A 9,320-nucleotide genomic window follows, 5' to 3' on the forward strand; every position below is an offset into this window, starting at 1 on the left:
GAGTGACACAATCCTGTAAAATTCTAGAAACCCTCTAATCTAGGTAAATGCACCTTCTTTGACTCTAGGCCCTACTGAATCTGGAACCATAGAAGACAAGGTTAGAATGCATTTTTATAGGTTCTTTAGAAGGAAGGTCTATCTTGTGAGATTTTTATTCCTCAGAAGTAATAAGAATAATGAGCAACAATCATATGGCAATTATTGTGTGCCAGTCAATCAACAACTCTCTGTTGCAAGCACACTAAGTTGCCAGCACTGTTAGAGTCACGGGGAGTGAACAAGGACAAGGCTGTGGATCCAGTGCGTACTTTTGTATTTATGTTGTTGTGGGAAGAGGCATGTTCGAAGTCCCATATTTGAAGTTTTTTGCAGTGAAAAAGGAATTAGACTTGTTTGATCATCCTGGGAATCAGAGTTAGGGAAGAGAAAGTAGAAATTATGAGGTGGATGGGGTTAGGTCAATGGTTCTCAACTGTGGCCCTAGACGGGTAGCACCTGGGAACTTGTCTCAGGAACACACTCTCAGCCCCACTCCAGACCTACTGACGCAGAAACCTATGTTTCACAAACCTACCCCTGATCATGATGTTTAGACACTTAAGGGACAATGCTCCACCCAGTGAAGTTTTCTAACAGCAAACTGAACCGTCACTGCATGTGGAATAGCATTTCCTATGACAGGATGTGTGCAAACAAGAGGGTTTGAAGGAGTGAAGGGCTTGGACTTCAGAAGTTCCCAAGGTTATTTAATAAAATAATTTTATAATTATGAGGTACTTACAGGACACCAATGGGAACTTGTAAAATATAATGCACAGTTTCATTAAATAGATTGTACAAAGTCCTTCCACATGAAATGACTCCTGCCAGAAATTGTCAAAACTTGTTCTTTATACTTTATAATGTACAAACAAAATGAATTAGGGTAATAAGATAATTTTAATTTATTAATGTATTCATGGAGAAGGCAATGGTATGCCACTCCAGTACTCTTGCCTGGAAAATCCCATGGACAGAGAAGCCTTGAAGGCTGCAATCCATGGGGTCGCTAAGGGTTGGACACGACTGAGCGACTTCACTTTCACTTTTCACTTTCATGCATTGGAGAAGGAAATGGCAACCCACTCCAGTGTTCTTGCCTGGAGAATCCCAGGGACGGGGGAGCCTGGTGGGCTGCCGTCTATGGGGTCTCACAGAGTCGGACACGACTGAAGCGACTTAGCAGCAGTAGCAGCAGCAGCAGCAGCAGCAATGTATTCATATGAATATTTCTAATATTGACATCCGCTCGCCCCTCCCAAATACCTGGTACTATATCAAGAATGTGAAAACTAAATGCTCTGGTGTTTCTTCTGTTCTGGAAAATGTATTCTAGATAAAACTGGAGGTTAGCAGGAATTATGTTTGTGATCTCCCCATCCTTTTCCATGACTTCTCCAGATCTCCATTACTCCCCTTTTTTTCTTTTCCTGGCAGAGCTCCACCCTTGCCTCCAAATCCCTTGGGATGTAGTGTCTTCATCTCCCTTCTTCCACCCCCACCTTCCCATTCTTCTCCTATGTTTTTGCTCCCAGGAAGCCCATGATCAGGCCTTTGTAGTTTATCAGTCCTGGTCACCCTTGTGATTGTCCCTCTGAGTGCAGGGCATCTATCTGCCCCTTGAATCTGTGCTGTTGGGGTAGCAGTTGCTAATGAGTTAACAGTTTATCTCTTGGGGAACCTGTTTCCTTTTAAACTGGAGCCTTCCAGAGCCAATGCCTATCAGGGAGTGAGTTTTGAAATGAGTTTTGGGGGAGGTGCACAAAACATGGAGAGAATTTCTAAAGGTCAGCCCTGGGAATAATTCCTTGCATCAAAATTATTGAACGATTTTGTTAAAAGTAAATTCACTGCTTTCACCCAACTCCCTTAAATTGTGTCTCTGGAAATGGGTTTTTGGAGCTGCCTTTTGAGAAATCATGTGCTCACTCAGATTTGGAAACCATGGAAGCCCAGTCCCTTCCCTGATTCATATGGAGTCATCTTTCTTTCCTCAGTCAAGTCCAGACTTGACCTGTCTAGTCTTTTCTGGAGAGATTCTTCTTTGGGGTTCTGACTGCCTCAGGAACTGAGATGGAAGGTGAAATATAACCACTGACTTGGCTTGAATTTGATACTGGCTATGGAAGAGACGAGATGTTCTAGCTACCCTCTTGTTACTCGCATGGAGTCTCAGTTGGCTACTTCCTTGGAGTTTATAAGTCTATATGCTTTATCTCCAGAGGGTCTAGGGGTGGGATGAGTGGTGGGAGGATGATAGGATGAAGACAAGGAGACAGGAACACTTCATTTTGCTTTCCACATAATTATAGCATGCAGATAGAGATGTTCACTGTCACTTGCCCTCCATGGTATTTTGGCCTCATTTACAGTGGGAATTAACATGACCAAGAGGCAGCACTCTAGGATCCTTTGCAGTAATCTAAAAATAATACTACAAAGACCCATTCCTTCTTCCCACTAGTTTGAAGGAAGGCAATATTGATGCCCAATAATCTGATTTGAATTCCCAGTAAAACTTGTCATCATTTTGCTAACCACTTGTTAAATTTTAACAGGCGGTGTCAGTTGGTGCAGAATGAGTTTTGAGAAAGCTTACTCTGGGCCTGTGGGATGGGAAAGCAGAGAAAGGGAGTGAGTCTGTCTCCACACAACCTCCCTGAGAAGGAGGGGATTTAGAGGGATGAGAAAAACTGGGGAAGAGGCTCTGTACTGTTAAGACTTAAGGGAAAAGTATGGCAGAAAAGGGTAAGTTGACAGGAAAGTAGCATTTTCCAAGAAACTTGAGGACATACAAGTTGTAAATTTGAGGCCACCAACTTTATCTCACTTACTGTTGCCTTCCCATCATCCTTACATGTTTGGTGGGCAATCAGTAAATGCTGGCTGATCAGTAAATGAGCAATGAAAATCATTGTTTGGTAGAAAGTGTAGCCAGAATAAAGAGGAAAGAAAATAGGACCAAGATAGGGAAAGAATATGCTCCTGCAAAGAATTGCAGTGATGGAAGAGAGAGTCCTTGGCTGAAAGACTTGGGCTCTAGTCCTGACTCTGATATTTTATCACTGAGGAAATTCTCATAAATCACCCAATGAAAGAAAGTGGGGACCATATTGCTTTCCTGACCTGCCTCCTTTTTCTGGGACTAGAACTCAGGACTCCAAACCTCCCAGTGCTGTTTCCATAGATGTCAATAAATTTGCATGCTTAGTGAATGGTTTATTAACTTTTCTAACTCAAAACAGTTGATTTTTTTTTAAAGGTCAAAATGAAGTGGATGGACTGGAAGATCAATAAGATTCTTTCAGCGTGACAATTCTGTCGTGTATTCTATTATGTTCATCAAGGACCAAGTTTGTTTTGTTTTGTTAGTACCCAAATGTTAGGGTCCCCAAACCTACCTAACTCAGTTATGGGTATGGGGAAATCCTGAAGGGTTATCTTCCCTAGTTCTCTACAGTTATATATGGCTATCAACTTTTGAGGCAAGCCAATACCTAAGAATGAGGCCAACCCAGAGGAAAATAAAACTTGAACAGTGGAGAGATAAATTTCTAGTGACCATTCTATATGACCATTTAGATTAAGTCATACCTGAAGGTAGTTTTACCTCTGGACTCATCAGTTCAATGAGCCGATGAAGTCCCCCTTCTGGTAAACTATTTTAATTGGGTTTTGTCACTTGCATTGATGAATGTCCCAACTAACACAGCTACTTTGGTACTCAGGGTGATATGTAGGGAGCAGAAAAAAGGATTTCTGCAATGAATAATCAAGTACGTGAGCATTAGCATATAGTGCTATTGGGTTTGGATAATCCCAACCAGAAGAGGAACAGACTTTAGCAATATTAGTTTATTTTATGGCTGAAATGCAGCTGACCAGTTCATGCTTGACTTATAGTCATAGAAGTAGTATGGCATAGTGAGGGTTTGGCAAAGTAGAGTCCTAAAGTTCTGGGATATTTGTTGAGAATGAAGATTTCTGGGCTTAATTCAGAACTACTGATTCAGAATTGGGGAGTAGAGGACTGGAATTTGCTTTCTTAAAAGATTCTCAGAGTATGCATTAAATTTTGAGATCCAGGGTCACAGTAATGAATGAATGCTCTGATTTTAAAGTTAGTCTGGATTTGAATGTGGCCTCAAATGTGTGTGTGACTCAAGGTCACACAAGTAACAGCTTTCTTTCAACCTTAGTTTTCTTATCAATAAAATGAGGAATAATAATAACTCATAGGATTGTGAGGATAAAAGAGAAAATGTATGCATATAAAGCACTTAACCAAGTGTTTTTATATAAGAAGTATTTGGTATATATTTTTATTAAAATCTAAGACTATAAGAGAAGGGAGCAGGCCTAAAAGAGGAACAGAGACAGATAAATATTATGTTTGAACTATGGTAGTCCCCAGAATATGACATAATATACTTTTTTGCTAATGATTCTATAAGATAAGGGATACAAAGGATATGAAGAATGCTAGTTTTATCATGACCATTTCCTCTTTTTCCCATTATTACTAATGCTTTTACTGTGAGCCTCACAACCACATTACCTTACTCCTCTGGAATCCTCGTCACTAGTCCTGCCCCTTTTATTGAATGAAGAAACTGGATTCATAGAGGTGACCTCCCACTCTTAGCTCTTGACTTGAGCTGAATTCCCCATATAGAGAGCTCCAGCTGGGGAATGGTAGGGGCACCTGCTTTGTCCTGTGGGGGCCTGGTTTTTGTGCCAACAGCCTACCTGTTGGGAGGCATGTCTGGAATTTCAAGTTGGCATTTGCTAAGTGTCAAAGCTCTGAGTGGTTCCTTTCTAACTGAGCCCCCAGGGAACCTCAGGGCCTAATATGTTAGGCAAATGGAGAATCTTTGAGCCCTAGGTCATGCTGATGGATATTGCACTCTAGTCCTGCCTGCTAGATCTGTATAGCTATCGAACATTCCAGTATCTGTTCAATACAACTCCTCAAGTAAAAAAAGCCAGCAAGCCACATAAGGAGAAAACAATCGCAGGAGCAAAAATGACTGTGTTTGGCTATGCTGTAACAGTGCTTGGAAGAGTTTGAAAGATTGTCTAAACCTGAAATACAAGTTGGGCCTCATCTATTAAACAAGGTAATGATCTTCAATATTTATTTTAACCTTGGTTATTTAAGATTTTAGATTCCAGGTTTTATTGTGTTATTCAAGATTGCTTCTCTAAGTAAGTCTCTCTATTCCTCTGAATTTTCAACAACGGGAAACAGGATGGGTGACATCTGCAGTTGAAACCAGGCCATGTTGTTGAACAGTTGGCAAATCTAAGTTACTCTCTTCTCACTAGAATAGGTGCAGGGTTGCATATTAATTTACAATTACTCATAAAGTAGACGGCAAAGGTTTCTCTTTTGTCAACACTTGGACATACAAATGAGGTAATATCGAATGGGCAATGAATATTTCATTTCCACCTTGCCTCATGGTGGAGGCTGCCTTAAATGAGATCAGATTAACATCAGAAGTGACTCACACTTGGTTAGGTATCCAAGTCTGGTCCCCTCAGACTTGCTACATTTTGGCCTCAAGTCATCTGCTGAATTCTGTTACTGACTCTGCAAGCATGGAAGCAGAATCACATAAGGCTGTCTTAAGTTTATGCTGGGTATGAACTTCAGTATTTCCAAGGGTCTTTGGTTCTGACAATATGACAGAGCAAATTTATAGAAAGACTGAATAAAAAGTAGAATTTTATGAAACACTCTGGCATGAAAGACAGAAAAACCTCCAAGTGCAAGAAATGAAGATAGAAATCAAAGCTAGGACAGTACTGGAGGACTGGCATTTCAGCAGAATTTCTGATCCAGATAGAGGCTTTAAGAGCTGAGGGTTGGGGACCTGACACCCAAGATTACCACCTGTCTTACCACCAAGACCATGGTTTAAAATAAGAAAAATTACATCCAGGAAACTAAAACCCCAGGTCTGTGGCACATACGGGTATGGTATCCAAGTATATGCTTCTGAGTTAGCACAAACTGCTCAAGTCAATTAGACGCCGGGTACAACCCAAACAGTTGTAAAACTATTTTATTTGGGATATTTTTACAACTCAAGGCCCAAAGAACTCACAAAAGAAAATTAACCACAGTGAGAGAGAGCCAGCAGGTGCAGCAAAAGGATAGTTAGTACCCCAAGAATCAGAAATAATAGACAAAACTATAAGAGACTATAAAATAAAAAAAATATTTGAAATGGTTAAAGATGTGAGAGGAGGAATAGTATGATAAAAGAAGCAGAAGATTTTGAAATATACAGATAGAACTTGTATATAGGTTGGCCAGCTATCTCACTTTGCCCAAGACTGAGGGACTTCCCAGAACATAAGATTTTCAGGGCTAAAACAAAGTCTCTGACAGACCAGGATGGTTGTCCACACTGTTTCAACTGATAATTGAAGAGATTTTAATAAAGGGACTATTTATAACTTGTGGATAGAGTTTGGGGAACCCAACAAGGAAGGATGCAGCACCCTGGACCTAACAGTAATGGGGAATCAAGACCACCCCTAAGCCTGAAGGAGCAAGGAGACTGAAACCCAGATAAGCTAAATGAAGAAGCTCCATGGAGCATGCTGCCTCATAGGAGACTTTGGTGTAGAGAAACATACCAATTTCCTCCTACCTTCCCTCTGAACTCCTGTTGAGGCCTCTCATTGGCTTAATTCAACTAAAAACCGAGAACAAAGGAGCCATTGACATAGGTCATAAAAGTCACCCCCTGAGACACAGTGACACAAGGCAAAGAAGGATTCAGAACGGATCTTGACATCAAATGAAAAATAACGAGGACAAACACACAATGAAACTGGTCATCTGAACACTTGTATACGGAACTTCTTGTGTTTAGTAGTGTATATGATATCAGAATGAGGAGAAGGAGTATTAGGGTGAGAATTAGAAGAACTGAGTCTTGGTGACATATCTGGGATTCACAATCCGGGACTCTGAGAAAATACCTTCCTTTATATCACATTATCAGATATGAAATCTTTCCAGAACAGAGGTTTCAAACTGAAAGTCCATGGATCAAATCTTTATGTGTATCGTTTGGCCAATACAGTATTTTTAAATAAATCTGAAAGACTGAACAATATTGAAAAAGTCAGAAGAACTCACCTGTTTAGGAAGCACCCCCACCTCCCAGTTCTCAAGGCCCCACCTGGCCCACTTCACTCCTTTATATTACCTGCCTATGCCCCATTGGAATTGGAATTTGTAACACTTGAATGAGCTGTTTCAGCGTTAACAATCTGTGAAATTTAAGGCATGCTGTATTTTTTGCACATGAACATAGACTTTTTGAATTTTTTAGTCTAGGTAAGTAATGCAGTTGGCAGGTGTTAATTTTTGCATATCTTTCTTTACACCTTACACACATCACATATGCAGTTTTAGGAAGCATATGGTTTTCCATGTGCCTAACTACACTGTTGATTTTTCTTTTTCCCTAAGTTCTCCAAAAGCCCAGTAGAATAAACACAAGCTGCCACTTGGAAATCAGTTCTGAGGTAGAACCCAGCTGGGTGGAAGAAAATGAGGGAATCCAAAAAGCTGCCAAGTGACCATATTCTGGGTACAAGTTTCTATAGTTCATGAAGACCGTGATTTTTTTTTCTCCCCCTTTGCCTGGTATATTGTGAATATAGGTGTGAAACAGCTCAGAGGTGGGATTTGTTTTTGCTCTTTTGGCTAATGGAGAATGGACCAAAAGGTAAATTCAGCTTTCCAATGGCAGACCTTGAATGGAAACACCTGGAAATGTTTTACTGGGTAATGGGCCCTGGATTTTACACCTCCTGCCTATAGTCATGGCTGGAGGTCACAGCAAGAAGATTCTTTTCCGGGCTCAGGTGAAAGATAAGTCTGAAAAGGAGTTTTACTCCACAGACCAGCCCAGCTTAATAGAAGCTAAGAGTGAGCTTGTCAGGCCAGGGAACCTTGAGGTAGGCATTTCTGTGAATTGCACTCACATTCCCAGAGGGACTGAGAAACTGGCCCTGTCTAGCCAGAATTTGATACTGAATATGACTGCTTGCCTGACTCAAAGGATTTCCCTGTCAGCCCTCCCTCAGCACTTTCCCTGTACACTATTTCAGCTATTGCTGGAAGATGATTAGGCCAAAGGATTATAGTGTTGAAAGAGGAGCTTCTAACGCCTTTTCCAGAATAAACAAAGATTCTGTGTTGAACATAAATTGCAAACATGTATTAATTTTCCTCTGGACAAGACTGTTGCTAATCTTTTTGCCTCAAGGAAAGGTGAACGAGTTTTTGAGTCTTGCAGGCTGAACTGGTGCCTGATGAAGTTGTAAAGGAGTGAATTTTGTCTGTTGCCTTTTGTTGCCTACAATTTGCCATTCCTATGCCTTCCTGTGTCCCTGGCACCTCCTGTTATCTTTATGCACATATATGACTTGCTAGCCACCTATCTCAGTTTCTACCACTTACCTCTCCTGTATGCCACTGTGTCAATTAGGTTTCCTGCTGGGTTGGATGACCATAGAATTTAGTGTTCAAACCGGGAGTTTTTTAAAAATTTGGGGTATAGTTGATTTACGATATTGTGTTAGTTTCAGGTATACAGCGAAGTAGTTATTTTTTAAAATTATATTCTATTATAGGTTACTGTAAGATATTGAATATAATCCCCTGTGTAAGTCCTTGTTGCTTAAATGTTTTATGTATAGTAGTTTATATCTGTTAATCCCATACTCCTAACTTGTCCCTCATTCCCTCGACCCTTTGCCAACCATAAATTTGTTTTCTATTTTTGTGAGTCTGTTTCTGTTTTGTATATAGATTCATTTGTATTATTTTTAGATTCCATATATGTGATATCATATAGTATTTTTTTCTTTGTCTGATATTATATGCTATTCTCTAAGTTCATCCATGTTGCTGCACATGGCAAATTTTATTCATTTTATGGCTGAATAATATTCCATTGTGTGTGTGTGTGTGTGTGTGTATATATATATATATATATATATATTTATAAAGCACATCTTTTTAAGCCAGTCATCCACTGATGGGCACTTGGGTTGTTTCCATGACTTGGCTATTGTAAATAGTGTTGCTATGAACTTTGGGGCACATGTATCTTCTCAAATTAGAGTTTCCATTTCTTCTGGATAAATATGCAGAAGTGGGATTGTTGAATCATACGGTAGCTCTGTTTTTCGTTTTCCAAGGAACCTCCATAGTGTTTTTCATAGTGGCTGCACCAATTTACATC

The sequence above is a fragment of the Bos taurus genome, chromosome 7 (assembly GCF_002263795.3).
Source record: "Bos taurus isolate L1 Dominette 01449 registration number 42190680 breed Hereford chromosome 7, ARS-UCD2.0, whole genome shotgun sequence".
Classification (NCBI taxonomy): domain Eukaryota; kingdom Metazoa; phylum Chordata; class Mammalia; order Artiodactyla; family Bovidae; genus Bos; species Bos taurus.